At 43.5% G+C, this 20,468-nt stretch overlaps 1 protein-coding gene across 2 annotated transcripts in view; it reads left to right on the forward strand.

Moving 5' to 3' along the window:
- WIPF1 (WAS/WASL interacting protein family member 1) overlaps nt 1-20,468 on the forward strand; it is a 143,955-nt gene that overhangs the window by 14,861 nt on the left and 108,626 nt on the right. Inside the window, exon 1 of one of the 2 annotated variants that reach the window (XM_023542830.2) lies at nt 2,244-3,544. The exons of the other annotated variant lie outside the window; for it this stretch is intronic. The gene's annotated coding sequence lies outside the window, so the exon portion shown is untranslated. Of the gene's footprint in view, nt 1-2,243; nt 3,545-20,468 lie in introns of those variants that run through there. 2 annotated transcript variants of the gene reach the window in all.

Below are 20,468 nucleotides of genomic sequence, written 5' to 3' on the forward strand. Positions count from 1 at the left end.
GAGAGATGCTGATGAAGAGTGAGCTAATTATATCAGGTGGACACTTGAGACTGTGTTGGCATCTCCTGTCTGGAGGGGGGATGGGAGGATAGAGAGAGTTGGAAGCTGGCAAAACTGTCATGAAAGGAGAGACTGGAAGGGCAGACTCATTAGGGGGAGAGCAAGTGGGAGTACGGAGTAAGATGTATATAAACTTATATGTGACAGACTGACTTGATTTATAAACGTTCACTTGAAGCTCAATAAAAGTTAATAAAAAAAAAAAATACGCATATAGGGCTCCATGGCTGGGAGATCTGATCTGACCTTTGGCTAGTGGCTGTGGCCATTGCTGGTTGAGTCTCTTGTTTGTAATTTTTACTTCTGGCCTGAGGAGCAACATATTGCTGTTTCGGCTCAGAGATAGCCCATCTTGGATGGTGGCCAGCCAGCAGGAATTGTGCATTGCTCTTGCTTTTTGAGTTTGGGACTAATATTACAGGGTCTCCAGTTGCACATGGAAAGATTTTGGACCTATGCACTGGCACTTGGTGTCCCTGTGGACTTTCTGCCTTAGAGAGAGGTTAGAAAACTTGGCTACCTGGGAAGCTGAACCTTAGGACTGGTACCCTAGAGAGCCTAATCACCATTTGTAGATAGTGTTTAGACTAGGAGATAATGCTTTCTGAATTCCAACTCAGGTGCCTAAAAGAGGGTGGAATCCCAGTAGAAGCTTCTTCTGTATTTCCTTTCTGCTCTGGCCCCAGCAACATGGAAAGGGAAAGAAGGGAGGCATTCCTGGTGATGGGGGGCGGGGGCTGGTGTGTGTGTGGGTGGAGGTAACCAGTAAATTAAGGGCGAGAGAGTCTGATGGCTCTGAGCTGCAGGGAGAGGTCCTGGCAGTGGGACCAGGAAGTAAGGAGTAAAGAGACTGGAATCCTAATCGTCCTCTTCAGGAGCAGGGCCAGATTATCCAATAGGCAGGTAAGCACGGGCCTGACCATGCTTTCCAGATCATCTGTAGTAAACAATTTCACATGGGTTTCACCACATCTTTGATTGGCCAGTAGGCATAAGTAAGCCCATGCTTACCTTGCTTACTGGGTCATCCTCCCCTATTAAAAAAAAAAAAAAAAAAAATTTATTGGGGACTGTGAATTTGAAAAGAGGCCTTGATTCTTTAGGAAGGCACTGTGGGGTTGGGAGAGAGGCAGATGCCAGCCATACATAGAAGGAGAATCTCTGATGTGGTGAAAAAAAATGTGAAATTGTTCACTACACATGATCTGGTAAGCAAGGTAAGAATCATGCTTACCTTACTATTGGATAATCCTGCCCCTGCTGGGGAGTGAGAAGCCCCTGTGCTGATGAGGTTGCTGGAGGGATGGGATCATGGCGGGTAGAGCCCTGGAAGTGCCAGGAAACTTTGTGAGCTGGACTAACCTGTGGTCTGCCTTTAGAAAGAACTAATAAGGAAGCTTAAAAAAGAGGTGCCTTTTCATACCATGCTCACTCTCGCCTCAGCCTTTTGCACGTGGGGCTTCCTCTGCCCAGAACGCCCTCCTCTTTCTCAGCTGGCGAGCTTCTCATCCTTCCTTACATCTTAGTCCACATGTCGCCTCCTTGGGAACCCATCCCCGCTCTTTTCAAGCTCAGTGGTTCACTTCTCTAATGGTTTGTTGAGTGTCTGCCTTCCCACTGGATTGTGAACTGCTTTATCCCTAGCACCAAACACAATGCTTGACATGTGGAAAGTATACAATAAATGTTGGTTGAATGAAATTGTATGTTCTTCTAGAGCAGTTATCAGGATTTTGTCTTGTTTTGTCTTCATTGTTTATTAACTGCTTGCTTGACTAAGAACTCTGGGAAACTGACACCAAGTAAATAAGTAAATAAGCCTAGAAATAGAGCATTTCTTTATTATATTGGAAGTTGATAGAATTATGAAATTACCAATTTTTTTTTTTTAATTTCTTGGGAGTGCATTGATAGCATAAAGTGTCTATATCTGGTTTGGCTACCTGGGTGCTGTTTCCTAATGTCTTGTCTGCCTGGGTACCACTCAGTAGTATTTTGCCAAACTCACAGAAGTTATGGATGGATGAGTTGTTCCTGTTGAGACTTCCAGTCATTATTTTTGGACAAGTAATAATAGTAATAACAGCGACATCTGATAAAGATACTGCTTATGATGTACCAGTTGTTGTCATTAGTTGTTGTTAGTTGCAGTCAAGTTGACTCTGACTCAAGGCGATCCCATGGACAACAGAATGAAATGTTGCACAGTGCTGTGCCATCTTCACAATTGTTAGTATGCTGGAGTCCATTGTTGTGGCCACTGGGTATGTTGAATGCTTTCCAACCAGGGGGCTCATCTTCCAGCACTATATCAGACAGTATTCCGTTGTGATCCATAGGGTTTTCACTGGCTCATTTTCAGAAATAGATCGCCAGGGCTTTCTTCCTAGTCTGTCTTAGTCTGGAAGCTCCACGGAAACCTGTCCACCATGGCTGAACCTACCGGTATTTAAAGTACCAGTGGCATAGCTTTCAGCATCATAGCGACATGTAAGCCACTACTGTTGTACTCAACAAACTGACAGACGTGTGGTGGACTATGTACCAGGCCATATTCTAAACTCTCTAAATTAATTCATTGAATCCACATAAAAACCCTGTAACGCAGGCACTACTATTATTCCGTTTTAGAAATGAACTTGGGGTTAATCAGCTTGCTCAAGTTCTCACAGCTGACATGTGGCTGAGTCAGAATTCAGTCCAGGCCATGTGGCTCCAGAGCCCAGCCTGAGCCATAGTGCTCTCCTGCCTGGGTTGAAAGGACCTAGGTGGCCCCAGCTTTCTTCAGGCAGACAGCCAACCACTGAAATGGTGTTCTGGTGCAGTCACCTCAGCTTTCTTTTCCTCTGTTCTCCTGTGTGCTTCTGGATTAGGGCCACCAACCCACTGAGAAAGGGCAGCCAGAAGCAACAAAGACCTACTGCTGTCCATCAGTAAAAGGGCCTGCGTTTGGTATGGTGTTTTGGGTCCAGCATTACCTTTGCTCTGGCCCATCCACTTTAGCACCTGAACCCATCACAGACACATATTCTAAAGGACCCCCTACTTCAGGGGTGTCTGATGATGAAGAAAATCTTTCTAGATTTCACCAGTACTTAACTAAGACTAGGGTAGTTGGCTAGTTCACATTATACTCTCAAGCATAAATGAATAACAAGTTACATTCAGTCCACTGGTAAGGAATATAATATTCAACTATGAAACGCGGAATTTTTGAGAAAATCCCCCAATGTTGGACTAGGAAGCAACATGAAGATCATTTTGCCCAACCTTCCATTTCACAGATGAAGAGTTCTCAGAATCACACTCCATACTTTCCTTTAAGGGTCTCTGGACTGGCACAGGTGGGAAATACTTTCTTCCTTTCCCTCTGCAGGCCCCGCAGCACTGTCAGCCCTGGTGGTGATTTCTCTGCTGCTGTTTATCTGGCCGTCTTTTATAGGCCCAGAGAAGGACAAAATTTAAGAAGCTGGAGGAAAACAAGGTAAAACAAAACCAACTCCACTCTTAAGCCAGATCTGATGTTGGGGGTTTTCGGGGAGGTGTGCTGCTCACCAGCCCCATGGGGGATTTCCAGCCTCACATCTGTGGGTCATTGTTCTTGGTCAGAGGGCAACAAGATCTCTCGTTTTTCTGATGTGTCCCAGAAGCCTTCTAGAATTAAGGAAGAAACCAGAAGCAGAGCTGGGGTTCAGAGTTAGAATTCTGATTCTCATGTCCGTAGTCTCCCTGCCTTGTCCTTAATTTGCGTGATGATTTTGGTGACATGACCTTGGAGTGTGCTGTACCAGCATCAGTCAGCCTCAAGATGTCAGACCCTTCGGGCACATTCAGGCTCAGGCTGCTGCCTCATTGCTGCTGCTCTCCCTCCTTGAACCTGGATAGTAGGGAAAGTAGCTTTTGGCCCTCCCTCTACGTGGTCAGTGAGTGTGGAGGGGCCTGCTGTGGGTCAGACACTACGCTGGGTGCAGAATGGGCTCCACTTTCTCCTGAATTTACAGTCCCAGCTCCAGTGTAAACTAGTGAACTCACATAAAACCAGTAATGGCTTCCTTTTTTGAGGAACTAGAGGGTAGGGTGTGCTGTAACTGACCCTGTTGCATAAGATGACCGTGTGAGTTCCTCCTTTTTTACCCCAATGTGGTATATCAAAAGGGCCATGGCAGAAAAGCCATGTAAATAAACACAGTCCAAATTTAGAGGCCACAGGCAAGGAACCTTGCCCTGTGTAGATTCCAGGGGCTGGAAAACAGAGGATGGCAAACCCCTTTAACTCTTCCCAGAGTCAAAATATTTTTAGGATAGAAAATTTAAGAGGCTACAAGTGATATAAAATTTAAACAACAACAAAAAGAAGCGTACTCACAGTAGTGCCCTGTCGCTACACTTGACTGACTGCCATGAGGGGGGAATGGTATCTGAGTAGTATTTGAAAAGGGATCTCTGTGAGCAAAGAATATACCATATAAAGAACTATTGTCTAAGTCACTGTTCTAAAACCTTTTTTGGCCATGGCCCACAGTAAGAAATACATTTTTCATTGAGACCCAGTACACACATGTACACACACACATTTTTAAAGCAATTCCTATCTTACTAAACACTATGTACTTTCTATTCTATTTTATTAAAAAAGGAAAAGTTGGCTGCAACCCACTAAATTGACTCCATGGCTAGAGAATGGGCAGCAGCCTGCAGTTTGAAAAATACTGACTTAAACAGAACTGTGTCAGGCATATAGGAGGTGGCCTCATTGTGGCTCTGGGATATTTCTGCAGAAGGAGATCCAATGAATGACACAGGTGCCAGGGCCCTAGACGAGTTTCCTCACTCTTCCTACCACCAAAAGCCGGTGAGGCAGTGATGGTGACCAGGGACCATGCAAGGGGGAGGAGGTGATGGTCCTGCTCATCCAGGAAACATTTGTGTGCCTATGATGCATTGTCCTGGCACGAATAAGACACAGGTCCTGCTCATAGTCCAGGGGTGTGTAACAAGTACCATCCAATATGATTTATGGTGAAATGGAAGCATAAACAGAATGATACAGGAAGCCTGAGGCCCCTTCATTCTGGGTTCCCTGAGAGGAGAAACCATGTTATAGGAATATATTCATTGTTGTGTCCCTAGTGCTGTGTCAAATAAGAAGTAGTCAATAAATGTTTGTTGAAAGACCATGTTATCTAATTAATACATGCAATTAGACTAGCAGTAATCCTAATTATCTATGGTAGTATTGTTAATAAAACGTTTGAAGGATACTTTAAAATTTTAGATTTGACTCATTAGCAGAGGGTGGGACAAAACAGATAAACAAAGACCCAGAGAAGTTCAGGTTATGTAGTGGAACTTCCGAACCTTATCTGGGTTTCAGGTCCTCTACATAGTAAGCCTTTAAGTAGTTGAGGCTTGCCTGGTTTGAGTTGTAAATACCTTTACTAGTCCGCCTAAAAGTGAGCCTGGGAACAACTTGCTCTGGCTGTTGGCTTGGAGATGAGAAGCAGGCAAAGTGGTGTGGAGGAGTCTGACTCTGGGTACCCAGAGAACATTCTGACTTACCGCCACTGCTCATGTGAGGCTGAGCTAGGTTTTCCTGCTCAGTTCAGGCAGTTTAAGGTGATGATGAAAAAAAAAATATATATATATATATATATTTTTTTTTTATGATGACTCAGGCTTAAATCACCCCAAATTTCTGCGTGCGTGACAAGCCTCTGTAGAGAAGAGGGTGCTTGCAGACCGCTTTCTGTTGGATCCTCAGTGGAATCTTTGTTTCATGACCTGGACCAACTCAAGTGCTAATGGGGTCGTTGAGACTCTGAAAAGGTCCAGAGCGTAGGAGACCCTGGCATGGATCCTGGTACAGAGTGAAAGGACCCCTCCATGCCCTCTAAGCTGTCCAGCCCCAAGTGCTGGCCTTCAGCGCCCAGGCTCGTCAGTCCAGACACCAACTTTCTGTCCTGCTGCTGCGTTAAATTAGCTACAGATCCTTCTTTTAAGCAGTTCTAGTGTGTGGGGTTTTTTGTTTTAGTGTGTGAGGGTGGAGGTGGGCAGAGGGTATTTTCGGGAAGGAAAGGAAAGATAATACATGAGAAAAATACCAGCATAGCATGGTTCTCTCTGAGTCATGTCAGGTCACCTGAGGATTTGTACTAAGGAGATACCCCTAAAATTGAACAAAGTTAACCTCAAATTGATTGCTGTACGTTATAGACATTCACTCAGCTGGGAAATGAGGTTAGTGTACACTCCTCAAAAGATCCCCTGGAATCCAGCCACAAAGAACAGGTGACTCTTTGGAAAGGGAGTGGGCGTTGGGACCATGGGCATGTGAGGGGCCTGACAGAGGACGGGCCCACCTAACAGACCCTTTGTCTGTGTTTTAAGAACATGCTTAGTTAATTCTAGGGGCCCTGGTGGAACAGTGGTTAAGAGCTATGGCTGCTAACCAAGAAGTCGCAGTTCGAATCTACCCGCTACTCCTTAGAAACCCAGTGGGGTAGTTCTACTCTGTCCTGTAGGGTCGCTATGAGTCGAAATCGACTCAGTGGCAACAGGGTTTTATTTTGTTTTGTTTTTTAGTTAATTATACTGCTGGGTGGAGCACGTGGTTAAGCACTTGGCTACTAACCAGAAAGATGTGGTTCGAATCCACCCAGAGGTACCTTGGAAGCAAGATCTGGCAAACTATTTGTGAAAAATCACAGCCATCAAAAATGCTGTGGTGCACAGTTCTACTCTAAAACACATGGGGTTGCCATGAGTTGGAATCAATTCCATCTGTTTTTTTGGTTAGTTATTTATACCTGGTTAAGATAACACACTTGAATAAGACCAAAGCTAAATGCAAAAGAGCATTCAGATAAGAAAGGCAGTGCCTGGAGTCCGGGGTTCTAGCTCCAGCTCAGTCACTGTGTGACCTTTGGCCATTCTTAAAACCCCTTGGGCCCCAGTTTCCTCATCCATAAATTGGGGAGTTGGAGATGCTCCCTCTGATCTCCTTCAGCCAAACACCCTGTGGCTCTTTTCAGCCTGAGAGACATTTTCTGGCAGAAAAGAGAGGCTGCCCAGAGCTTCCTTCTCAGGCATCCAGTGAGCACATTCTTTCCTGTGCCCACATATGGAAGCAATTTCTTGATTAACCGGGGCACTCGTGCTGCTGCTAAGCTCAACCGAAACAGAGGAGATCGGCGGTGGTGAATGGAAAAAAGAGAAAGCCTGCGTGCGTGCATTTCCCGTGTTTTCCTACCACCATGCCCTTTCACGTCTGCAGTCGCTCTGTGTTTTCTGTCTCCATGCCAGTAGGTTTGGGATCTTTCACAGATAAAATCCTGATAAAAATAAAGTGAGAGTCCTAGCTAACTGTGTCTCCCCTAAGGCCAAAGCCTGCTCTGTGAAACTTTCTCTCCATGAAGCTTTAAGGGTAGGGGATTGAAGGGAAAGGAGCATGAATTCCTGGGTTTTCTTCACACAGTTATTGTAATTTTTCTTTCTGGTCTGTTAAAACAAGGACTGTTGACAGTTGCCTGCAAGGTTCTTTGTAAAGATCAACTGGGCACCATCAGCCAAGAGCTTTGAAGGGGCGGATGTTTTATTAGTTCCTTCTCTGCCAAGCTAACCCTTTACTAATGTCCCTCTTCTGAACTCACAGAGGGTTTTGGTAGTGGTTGTCTGCTAACTCTTGTGAACTGGGGTCACCAGAGCATTTACTCCTAAATTCAGAAGATTAGAAGAGTGATTTTTTCTAGAGCATAAACTTGTTCACAAAGCTTCGTCTATAGCCCTGGTCCCCCATAAATGGTTCTAAAAACCTTATTTCCTGTCTTCACTCCTAGCCCTAATTATTGGCAAAGATTAGTGAAAAGGACATATTTATATAGAAATGCTTTTTGTTCCCTTTTCAGTCTCTAACTTCGCTACCACCTAATCCCCCACTGACTTAAAAAAAGAAAAATGTTAATTTTGTAAAGCAGAGGTATTCTCCCTGGAGGTGAAATCTAAGTAAGGAGGGATCTGTAAAAATAACCAATGTTTGTTAAAGGTGTTGCATTAATCTTCTCATAAATACTTTCTGGAAAAATGTCTCAAAATTAAGACAGTAAGCTGATGAATGTTGAGTCCCAGCAGAGACCACATTATTTTTTTGTTTTGTTTCTGGGTTTCCAGTGCAGAGCCTTCTGGTTTAAGTGGCCCTGTATTCCCTACAGAGAGAGCATGTTTATGACCCTGGTTTGCTTCATCTGGGGTTGCTGCTGTACAGGGCTAGAAATCAAACATGGCATGAAGACAGAACACTTACCAGAACCTTCCTATTTCAGGACACTCAGATTAGCTCTGCTTGGCTGCAAATACAGTTGGAATTCTATGCATAGATTTTTCTCTCATGGGTTTCTTGCCTGTTTCAAAGCAGCTCCACTTTGACACTCTATAGAACCATAATGAGAAATGTTTAAGTCTCAACTCTGTAGGATTCTGTACTAGATTCTCTTTACCGCTAGTCAAAGAAAGTTCAGCTGACCTGCTTCCTGTCCTCTAGGTGCTAACAGGCTGAAACACCAGTCCAGGAGAAGTTACTGAATTGAAGTCTGTTCCTGCCAGTGAGAGGCAGAGTATTACCTTGGGGTGAGGTTAGGTGCTCTGCTGCCAGGATGATGCAGCTCCTGGCTCTCCTGAGAAGGTGAAGGGAGACCATGCACTTCACCTGCACCTTTCCTTCAGGGATTCTCCTTCTGTCCAGGACAAGCAACACATCCTGCCTCTGGCCATACCCACCCAGACACCATACAGCCTCTGACTAACAGAGTTGAACCCGGGTTCTTCAGGCAGTCATCCTTGTGCCTCCTCACTTCTCTGCTACTTGTTTCTGCCTCATCTGTTGATTCAACAAACATTCAATAAGTGTTCACTGTGGAGGCTTGCTTAAATCAAGGGCCCTGTCTCCATGGAGTTTACATTCTACTAAAGAAAAACAAGAAGCCCTGGTGGAACAGCGGTTAAGTGCTTGGCTGCTAACCAGAAGGTCAGTGGTTCAACTCCACTAACCACTCTGTGGAAGAAAGATGTGGCAGTCTGCTTCCATAAAGATTACAGCCTTGGAAACCCTATGGGGCAGTTCTTTGTTCACTAGAGTCACTATGAGTTAGAATTGACTCGATGGCAATGGATTTAGTTTCTTTCTTTTTTTTTTAAGGGAGAAACAAGTAAGGGAGTAAGCAAGTAAACAAATAATTAGCTAAATTAGATAAAAACTGGACAGGATGATGGGATAAAGAATGCCAAGGATGCTACTTGATATACAGCTGTCAAGGAAAGCTTATGCGAGGAAGTGACGTGAGTTGAAATATGAATGTCAAGGACCCTGATGTGATGATCTGGGGAAAGCTTGCACCCGGCAGAGGGAATGTCAAATGCAAGGCCCTGAGGAAAAGAAAGTGTGGCCTTGGGGATGAACCTCTAAGATGAACCCAACAATTCTTTTCCAGTCTAGATGTGAAAATCTCCACTCTGGGAACCCATTTACTACCTGTCAAATAGTAATAATAGTATTAAAAAAAAAAACAAAAAACCTTGCCATCAGGTCGATTCCAACTCATAGCAACTCTATAGGACAAAGGAGAACTGCCCCATAGGGCTTCCAAGGAGCACCTGGTGGATTTGAACTGCTGACCTTTTTAAAAAAATTTTTTCTATTGTGCTTCAAGTGAAGTTTACAAATCAAGTCAATCTCTCATACCACAATTTGTATATACCTTGCTATTTTTGCTATATACCCCTAGTTGCTCTCCCCCTAGTAAGACAGCACACTTCTTATCTTGGCCCTGTATTTTCATGTAAATTAAGCTAACTTTTGACCTCCTCTGCCTTCTCATCTCCCCTTCAGACAGGAGCTACCCACGTGGTCTCAGGTATCTACTTGATTCTTGATTTAAGAAGCTCACTCCTCAGCAGTATCATTTTCTATCCTATAGTCCCGCCCAATCCCTGTCTAAAGAGTTAGCTTTGGGAATGGTTCCTGTCTTGGGCTCACGGACGGTCTGGGGACCATGATCTCCAGGGTCCTTCTAGCCTCAGTCAGACCATTAAGTCTGGTCTATTTACAGGAATTTGAGGTCTGCATCCCACTGCTCTCCTGCTCCCTCAGGGGTTCTCTGTTGTGTTCCCTGTCAGGCTAGTCATTGGTTGTAGCCGGGCACCATCTAGTTCTTCTGGTCTCAGGCTGATGTAGTCTCTGGTTTATGTGGCCCTTTCTGTCTCTTGGCCTCATAATTACCTCGTGTCCTTGGTGTTCTTCATTCTCCTTTGCTCCAGGTGGATTGAGACCAATTGATGCATCTTAGATGGCCGTTTGCTAGCGTTTAAGACCCCAGACACCACTCTCCTAAGTGGGATGCAGAATGTTTTCTTAATAGACTTTATTATACCAATTGACCTAGATGTCCCCTGAAACCATGGTGCCCAAACGCCTGCCCCTGCTACGCTGACCTTTGAAGCGTTCATTTTATTCAGGAAACTTCTTTGCTTTTGGTTTATTCTGGTTGTGCTGATCTCTCCCATATTGTGTGTTGTCTTTCCCTTCACCTAAAATATTTCTTGTCTGCTATCTAATTAGTGAATACACATCTCCCCCCTCCCTTCCCACTCTCGTAACTGTCAAAGAATATTATCTTCTCTGTTTAAACTATTTCTTGAGTTCTTATAAAAGTGATGTCATACAGTATTTGTCCTTTTGCAGCTGGCTAATTTCACTCAGCATAATGCCTTCCAGGCTCCTCCATGTTATGAAATGTTTCATGGATTCATCGGTATTCTTTATCGATGCGTAGTAGTATTCCATTATGTGAATGTACCATAATTTGTTTATCCATTCATCTGTTGATAAGCACCCTGGTTGCTTCCATCTTTTTGCTATTGTAAACAGTCCTGCAGTGAACATCAGTGTGCATATATCTGTTCCTGTAAAGGCGCTTATTTCTCTAGGATATATTCCAAGGAGTGGGATTGCTGTGTCTTATGATAGTTCTATTTCTAGCTTTTTAAGGAAGTGCCAAATTGATTTCCAAAGTGGTTGTACCATTTTACATTCCCACCAGCAGTGTGTAAGTGTTCCAGTCTCTCCACAACCTCTCCAACATTTATTATTTTGTGTTTTTTGGATTAATGCCAGCCTTGTTGTAGTGAGATGTGAACTGCTGACCTTTTGGTTAGCGGCTGTAGCTCTTAACCACTGTGCCACCAGGGTTTCCAGTAATAGTATAGCAAATGTTTATAAAGTGCTTACTGTGTGTCTGGCTCTCTTCTTGTATTCTCATTTTACAGATAAAGCAACTAAAACACAAAGAGGTTAGACAACCTACTTAACATCACAGAGCTAGTAAGTGGCAGAATGAGAATTTGAACCCAGGCAATACAGTTGCAGAGATGATTTAGGGCACAATTTTTTATACTGAAGAATTCCACACCCGTGGTTTCCATGTATTGGTCCATGTTCTAATCCTTGTAGCCGCAGACTGGTCTGGTTTAATTAAGACAGACCTGAAAATATTTGAAGATAGTTATCACGTCTCTCTTGGCTCTTATCCACCATGCTAAGCAATCAGGGAGCCATTCTACCCTGGATCTCCTCTCCCAGAGAAGTACAAAGAGGATGTTAGAACTTAGAGTCCAACTTAAGACACTTGTGAGACCAAGGAAGCACTATTGAAAATTATGGTGGGATAGCAGGCATAAATGGGCACTGTCTGGGCAAAGGTGTCATTCATCCTACCTCCAGGTCCTCGTAAAAATGCTACCCCTTGGAATGCCTTCTGAAGACTGCATTCAAGTGGAACCTGAGAAAGTTGAGCTAACTATGCAGAGATACATTAATGATGGGAAAGCATTAGGTTTTAGGAGTCTGCCATTAGTCATGCTTCGTGCAGTGGAAAGGTACTAGACACCAAGTAGAGTCTTAAAATTGTTGTTGTGATCTTGGATGAGTCTCCTTTCACCCTGGGCTCCCAGCTTCCTCATCTGTAAAGTGAAAGGTTGATAATCTGGATGTCCCTAACAGTTCTAAAACAGACCCCATGCCTGCCTCCCTGTACAAGCAACAGTCTGTATTCTCACTTTGAAGCCACTAACATGGAACTTGGAGTTTTTAATTCGTTTTCTGTCAGTTCACCACTTTTCTACCCAGAATTATTTGCCAAACTGTAGAGGTAGAATTTTAGAGTGCCACAAGATCCCCTTACTGAGCCTCAATGCTTGACCCACTTTTACCGCCTGTGTATCCTGTCTTCTCCCTACAACCTAATGCCTCCGCAGAAGTTACTCCGTAGAAGATGAAAAGTTAGAAAGTTTTCCATTCTCTGAGGTTGCTGGGTCCTAGGGAACCATTGCAAGTGGCATCTGTTCAAAGACCACCTCATCTAGAGAAGAAAAAAAGAATGGGAACTAGTTCCCATTTTTTAAGTCTAGACTTCTGCTCTCTCTCAGCAGTGTTTAAAGGTGTTCATGGTTAGTCTTACCAACTGACAGGACATTGATGTTTACGTTTAAGGTTCTGTTTCTCTCACCTAGTGTTTGGAGCTTTGCAAACACTAGGAGTTGGTCCTTCTATTTCAAAACATGGAACATTCAAACTGTCAAATCTCTCCTAAATCCACTTCTTTGCTTTTAATCTCCATCACAGAAAAAGTATTAATTGGAGCTAGTTTTAAATGAGACATGATGTATCCCCCAAAAATACACTGATAATTTTCCTTACAAGAGAGCATTCAGGAACTTCAAAGCATTTTACTTACGAGAGGGCATTCAGGAAATTCAAAGCATTATAAGCCGTTAAAAACGTGCTTGGCATTTGGTTTTTGATTTGTACAGAAGATAGATACTTTGCTTAGGCCATAGTTACATAACAATCCTTTTTCCTTCTAAAAGAGCGTCAGTTATTAGAAGTAGCAACCCAAAGTCCCACCAAGCCAGGATAAGGTTAGCAGTCTTTCACTTAATTCTGCAGTCATACATGCTAATGTAAATGTCTGATATTGGGGCTTTAAAAATAATCCGGAAACCCTGGTGACATAGTGGTTCAGTGCTACAGTGGCTAACCAAAAGGTTAGCAGTTCGAATCCAGCAGGCACTCCTTGGAATCTCTATGGGACAGTTCTACTCTGTCCTGTAGGGCCGCTATGAGTTGAAATCAACTTGACGGCAATGGGCAAATAAGCCAGCATGTCCTGAATTATGTAACAGTGCCTGTCACCTGTCTTCATGGAGCATCTATATAGTGTATATGTGTGTAACTGATTGGATACCTAGGTTAAAAGCTGTTTGTTTCTACTCGTCCACTGACAACAAGTCATTAGGCAGTGTACATGTAAAAACTGGCTGTTCTATTCTTTGGGTAATGACAGATTTTCCAGACTAAACTGAGCATTTGATATTTGATGTCCATTTCAGCTAAGCCAGGAGCTCCAACTTCTCCAGTGTTCTAGTTTCACTTGATAGTAGCCGCTGGGCAACCCCATGCCCTTGTCCACAGCTGCTGACCTGCACTGCTGGTGAGTGGGAAGAAAAGGAACAGCAGGAATGTGTTGGTCTTGGGCTAGCTTCCATTCATATGTTAATACGTACCACCCATTCTTGGTTGGCCTCCCTAACTACTGTCAGGCCTGGAATCTCTTTTTTAAAACGAAGGAAAATCTTTTCATTGGGAAATGTGTTAAAACCAGAGAAAATTCCAGAGTTAAAAATGGGACATAAATGGGAGCTGGTGGTATGATTTCCTCTATTTTAGCTTTGTTTCTATCTTGGATCTGCCTGTGAGAAACATTGGCTTGTTTTGCGTGAAATTTATTCTATGCAATAAATCCTTATTCCCTTTCATTCATGTATTTAGTTTATTATTCTTACATATTACTGTGTAACAAATACCCCAAAACTTCGTGGCTTCAAACAACGATCCAACAAAGACTTGCTCACAATTCTGCTATCTGGGCTGGGCTCAGCTGGGCAACTCTGCTGCTGGTCTTGCTTGTGGTCGGTTTTGTGGCTGCATTCAGGTGGTGGGTTAGCTGAAACAGCAGTCAGCTGGGGAAGCAGGAATGGCAGGGTTTCTCTCTTTCTCTAGTAGTCTTTGAGCCTCTTCCTGTCTACATGGTAGCTAGCATTACAAAAGCAGAAACTGCCAGGCCTTCTTAAGTTTTAGGCCCAGAACTAGCAGGTATCACTTCTGCAGCATTCTGTTGCTTAAAGTAAGTCACAGGTGCAGCCCAAATTCAAGGAGCGGAAACTGTACAAGGTGTGAATACCAAGAGACCTGGGTCATTGAATGGAGCCCTGGTAGCATAGTTGTTAAAGCACTGGACTGTAACCCAAAAGCCAGTGGTTTGAAACCACCAGCAGCTCCATGGGAAAAAGATGTGTCAATCTGCTTTTGTAGAGATTTACAGCCTTGAAAGTCCTGTGGGGTCGCTATGAGTTGGAATCTACTCGACAGCAGTGGGTTTGGTTTTTTGTTTGTTTGAATGGTTCATTGGAGCCACCAGTGGAACAGACTACCACACAATCAATTCTTCCATCAATTGATATTTATTGAGTGTAAAACATGCACCAGGCACTGAGCATTACAGTGACAAACAAGCTAAGCATGGTCTTTACCCTCAGGGAGCTTATAATCTATAGGGAACACAGCTGAGTAATCAGGAAATTATCACAAAGATTGATGAGAGCATATTAGGAGGAATATGAAAACCAGATGTTCATGGAAGGATGGAGGGGTCATCCCTGTGGAGATGGAGGAAGAGGTTTACTGGCAGAGGAACATGTTTTCAGGCCAGTAGATAAAAGACAACATGGCTCTTTCATGGAACTGAAAGAAGTTCTGTGTGACTGGAGAGTAGAGTTTAGAAAGTAGGCTGTGTAGGTATGTTTGGCAGGGAAGGAGGAGGGATCATATGTAAAGCTGGCAAAATAAAAGACCTGGAGTTAAGCAGGGGCCTCACCAGGTCTTATGGTTTACCAGTGTTCTTAATGCTGAGAACATTGGACTTGATTCCAGTCATGATAGGAAGAGGATTTTAAGCCGATCTGCCTTTCAGAGAGGAAGGGGCTGGTCCTGGAGACCCCCAGGAGGCTGTTGCAGAAGCCCAGGCAAGAGCGGGTGGTGGAGCTCAGGATGAATCTCAAAGATACTAGGAAGCAGAATCCACTAGATTAGTGATTGGTTATGGGGGTGAGTGAGAAGGAAGAGACAAGGGTCACCCTCAAATTTCTGGCTTGGGTGTTTGTCACATTCCCTGCAGTAAGAAACCCTGGAGGATGGGCAAGAATGGGCCTCATAGGATGGGATGGACATTCTGAGGAGAGCCAACTTGGACATACTGAGTGTGATTCCTTGGAGTTTTAATACACTACAAACCTTTTTCAGGCTGATAGGCTATGAGATCCTTAGGTGCTTCTTAACGTCTGCTTGTGATTTCCATACCCCTGCATATGCATTGTTCCTTTCTGCTTCTCCCCTGCCCTCCCAGGGAGAAGATGCAGTGGCCAGGTCTGAGGCAGGAGTGTTCAGGGATGCCATATCCTTGAACCTTCTTAAGAGTAGTGGGTTGTAGATACTGGTGATGAAGAGTTATAAGATTTGGGATTGGTGGGTTGCAGAAAATTTGGAAAGGGGGAAGAGAAAAAAAAAAAAAGCCAGTGATAAGAAAGTTAAGAAGTGACAGAAGTCATAATAAAGGCAAGAAAAAGGAATAATCTAAGCAGGGGTGGGGAGGGTGGGGAGGAACTAGAATAGAAAAGACAAAGAAAAAGAGATGACTGTACTGACTATAGCCTCTGTTATGGAAAACTCTGGAATCTTGTTCTTTTTTGCAAAAGAAGGAACCCTGAAAAGGCAAGGGACATACAAACAGAGCCGTTTTTTAAAAACTGAGTAGAATACTTTCTTGTCTGTTCCCAAGTGATTTGACAGAGAAATATCTGTAGCCCGAGAGAATGGAGAGGGAGCATGTCCCCATTATCAATTTTTAATAAACATAAATGGTATAATAAATTATGCATGGAGGAACAGTATAAAGCATTAAACAATGAAGGATAAATAATTTAAATGAATAAAAACTACCTCCGTCATGTGTTTGATGTTTGAGAACTCTTTTTGAATTTTCCCTTCGAGGAAATAGAGGAAGATTTTTTAAAGGTGGATTTTTTTTAAACTGATTTTTTAAAGGGAGCATCATGAGTCTGCCAAGGGAGGTGAGCACAGAAATACCCAACTTTCCATAGTCTCATATTTTGTGCTTTCTCTGACAAACAAGCGAGCAGGACCTTGCAGGAGCCCTGGTGGCTAAGTGCTATGGCTGCTAACCAAAAGGTTGGCCGTTTGAATCCAGTAGCTGCTCCTATGGGGGAACCCAATGGGGTGGTTCTACGCTGTCCTATATGGCGCTATGAGTCGAAATTGACTCAGCGACAGTGGGTTTGGTTTTGGTGTAGGACCTTGCCGGTGAATGGTGTCCCATCTGGTGATCGACGATGGAGGCATTGCTCACGCTCTAAAGGGCTGAGACTGGAGATCTCTTTTCAGGCATTCAGGGAAACTTTGTCACAGGTCGGGAATAAAAGAAACTTTCTTAGGCTATTCTGGGATTCCTGGGTAAGAGATACTGCCCATACATATCCACTGACTCAGGTAAACTTGCATTTCTATCCCAAAGGGTGGATGAGTTAAAATTAAGGCAGTATCAGCAAAGGCATGCCTTCTGCTTGAGGCCAGCCAGTATCCATGTTCATCACAAGCACCGTATTGTAACATGCAATGGATAAGAGCATAGGTGTTGAGGTCAAACATATCTACATATGAACCCACACTCTGCCACTTATTAGCTCTGTGACCTTGGTCAGGTTAATTAACCTTTCTCAAGCTTGATTTCCTTATTTGTAAAATGAGTCCAGTAATAATAGCCACCCCAAAGGACTGTTGAGCATAAAATAACAAAGATCTGTTGCTACCTAGGTGTCTGAAACATAGTAAATGTGTGATAATTGTTTATTATTAGCTACAGAATTATATATTGCGTGTTTATTTTCTAATCTCATAGAAGAATGCAAAATAGTCCAATAGAACCAGAGCGAAAAACCATAAACCTAGATAATAACTACCATCTAATCTAAATCAAAGATCATAAAGCTGTGGTCCAAGGACCAAATTTGGAAAGCAGTGTTTTTTTTTAGAAATTGAATTCAAATACTTTAAGGCAAGGTAGGGCACAAGTTCTCCAGTTAGCCTGGGTCTCCAGTATTCTCATTGTCTTACCCCAACCTGTTTTCACTCCTCTACCTGCCTAGCTCTGGCAGGAGTTTGAGTTTGCCAGTTCAAGCTAAATAGTTGTATAAAGTTAAATCATTTCCTCCTAAGTTTCTAGCTCCTTAATGTTTTAACTTGGGGCATCTGATTCCTATGTAGCCTTAATGAGGATAGAGAAAAAAAAAATCAATTTTTCCCCAACTGAATAATTTTTATGAAGTGCCAAAGATTCCCACAGATTTTCCACCAGTTGTTGTCTTTGTCATTATTTTAAATCAATATTTACCTAACACTCATGTAGGCTTTATATTGTCCTGAGACTGTGGCCTCACACATTCATGAGCTGTTTATCCAGAAGCTGTTTATCCAGCTACTTGTGATTGATATTCTGTAAGCACATTTGCTTATCAATAAAAGTTGAAGTTCAAAATGTTGGTGCACTAAACCAAAACCAAACCATACCCATTGCCATCAAGTTGATTCCAACTCATAGCAACCCTGTAGGACAGAGTAGAACTGTTGCATAGGATTTCCAAGGAGTGGCTGGTGGATTCGAACGGCCAACCTTTTGGTTAGCAGCCAAGCTCTTAACCACTTTGCCACCAGGGCTCCATTGGTGCTATTAAAAAAAAACCAAACCCAGTGCCATCAAGTCGATTCTGACTCATAGCGACCCTATAGGACAGAGTAGAACTGCCCCATAGAGTTTCCAAGGAGAGCCTGGCGGATTCGAACTGCCGACCCTTTGGTTAGCAGCTGTAGCACTTAACCATTACGCCACCAGGACTTCCATTGGTGCTATAGGCAACAGGAAATTGACTCAATGTGAGTATTTTAAAACATGACTGCAAATACTCCTCCCATTGCGAAGAGGGTCTGTGTCCCTTTCCCTTGAATCTTTTTTTTTTTTTAATTTATATTGTGCTTTAAGTGCAAGTTTACAAATCAAGTTAGTCTCTCACACGAAAACTTATATATACCTTGCTACTTACTCCCAGTTGCTCTCCCGCTAATGAGACAGCCCGCTCCCTCCCTCCATTCTCTCTTTTTGTGTCCATTTCGGCAGCCTCTAACCCCTTCTACCCTCTCATCTCCCCTCCAGGCAGGAGATGCCAACACAGTCTCAAGTGTCCACCTGATCCAAGAAGCTGACACCTCACCAAGCATTCCTCTCCAACTCATTGTCCAGTCCAATCCCTGTCTGAAGAGTTGGCTTTGGGAATAGTTCCTGTCCTGGGCCAACAGAAGGTCTGGGGGCCATGACCGCTGGGGTCCTTCTAGTCTCAGTCAGACCATTAAGTCTGGTCTTGTTACAAGTGGAGTCTGTATCCCCCTGCTCTCCTGCTACCTCAGGGGTTCTCTGTTGTGTTTCCTGTCAGGGCAGTCATCGGTTGTAGCTTGGCACCATCTAGTTCTTCTGGTCTCAGGCTGATGTAGTTTCTGGTTTATGCGACCCATTCTGTCTCTTGGGCTCATAATTACCTCGTGTCCTTGGTGTTCTGCATTGCCCTTTGGTCCAGGTGGATTGAGACCAATTGATGCATCTTAGATGACCGCTTGCTAGCGTTTAAGACCCCAGACACCACTCTCCTAAGTGGGATGCAGAATGTTTTCTTAATAGATTTTATTATGCCAATTGACTTAGATGGCCCCTGAAACCATGGTCACGAAACCCCCACCTCTGCTACGCTGGCCTTCGAAGCATTCAGTTTCTTCAGGAAACTTCTTTGCTTTTGGTTTAGTCCAATTGTGCTGACCTCGCCTGTATTGTGTTTCCCTTGAATCTTGATGGTAGTAGAGTGGGAAATTTGCTTTGACCAGTAAATTATGGCAGAAGTAACCCATGTCACTTCCAAGGCTATGTCATACTTCATTGGGAACACTTTTCTTTTGAAGCCCTGAGTTCACCATGTAAGAAATCCAGCTGCACTGAGACTACCATGCTGGAAAGGCCGCATGTACATGCTCTGGTTGACAGTCTCAGTTGAGCCCATCATGTAGCCATCCAAGCCTTGGGCCAGATATATAATGAAGCCATCTTGGAAGTGGGTCCTCCAGTCCCAGGTGTTCTAGCCCCCAGCTTGTCAAGTGATCCCAGCTAAGACATATGTTATGGAATCGGGAAGCACTGTCTCCATTGTGCCTTTCCAAATCCCTAGCCTCAGAATCCATGAGAATAAAGAAATGGTGGTTGCTTTATGCCACTAAATTTTAGAGTGGTTTGTTATGCAGCAGTAGAGAACTGGAGCACTCACTTGGCAAGGTTGTCTGGCTTTATATCTTGGGTAGTTGTTTAACACTTCATTGTGTTTGTAAGGTCTTGACTGTAAAAACCACCTGGTCCTATCAAGATGTACCATATCAGTGCTCGCGTTTTCTATAAAGATAAACATGGGCCAATTAGCTAATCAGTTTACAGGTATTTATTAACCTGGGGCACACGGTGCAAAGCAACAAGCCACACCCTTCTGCAGTTTTATAGCTTGCTTGGATGGGTGAGTTATTGTTGTTTTTCATTTAACAGTAACCTAGTGCCACTACCTCTAAAGCAGAAACAACTTTCTTCAGTGACGAGGATGAATTAGACAATGCATAAAGAAGCACTTTGCATTTTTTTTTTTAAGGTAATAGTGTTTATACATGTAAACATTTATTGTAATAATTATTTTAGGTTAATGGATGATACTAATAGTTTGTGCTATTAAGAGCATTTACAAAGTCATCTGAGCACATACAGGAAGAGTAGGTAGGCAATCTGAGCCTGGGCCCTAATTGTAGTAACTGTCTTGATACTTCCATTTGGAATCTGTTTAGTGGTCTTGTTTATGAACAGATAATTCAGTCAGAAGTTTGAAAGTCAGGGTGTGGCAGATCACGGAGCAGATCTCTTTTGAGGGGCTGTGTGGAAAAATCCCATGTTCATTCTATCCACTGATTCTTCAGCCCGGAAAGCGCCATAGAAAGCCAGCGCCCTGTGGGTCAAGTTTTCTCCCTAGGTCAGGGATGGCAAATACACAGCGCACATGACACCAGGCAACCAGGCTGTCCTGTAGACTTAAGTTCGCCACAGTATTGGTCTTGTCCAAGCTGTGCGGTGATGACACACAGGTTCTCCTGAGAGGCC

The sequence above is a fragment of the Loxodonta africana genome, chromosome 6 (assembly GCF_030014295.1).
Source record: "Loxodonta africana isolate mLoxAfr1 chromosome 6, mLoxAfr1.hap2, whole genome shotgun sequence".
Classification (NCBI taxonomy): Eukaryota; Metazoa; Chordata; class Mammalia; order Proboscidea; family Elephantidae; genus Loxodonta; species Loxodonta africana.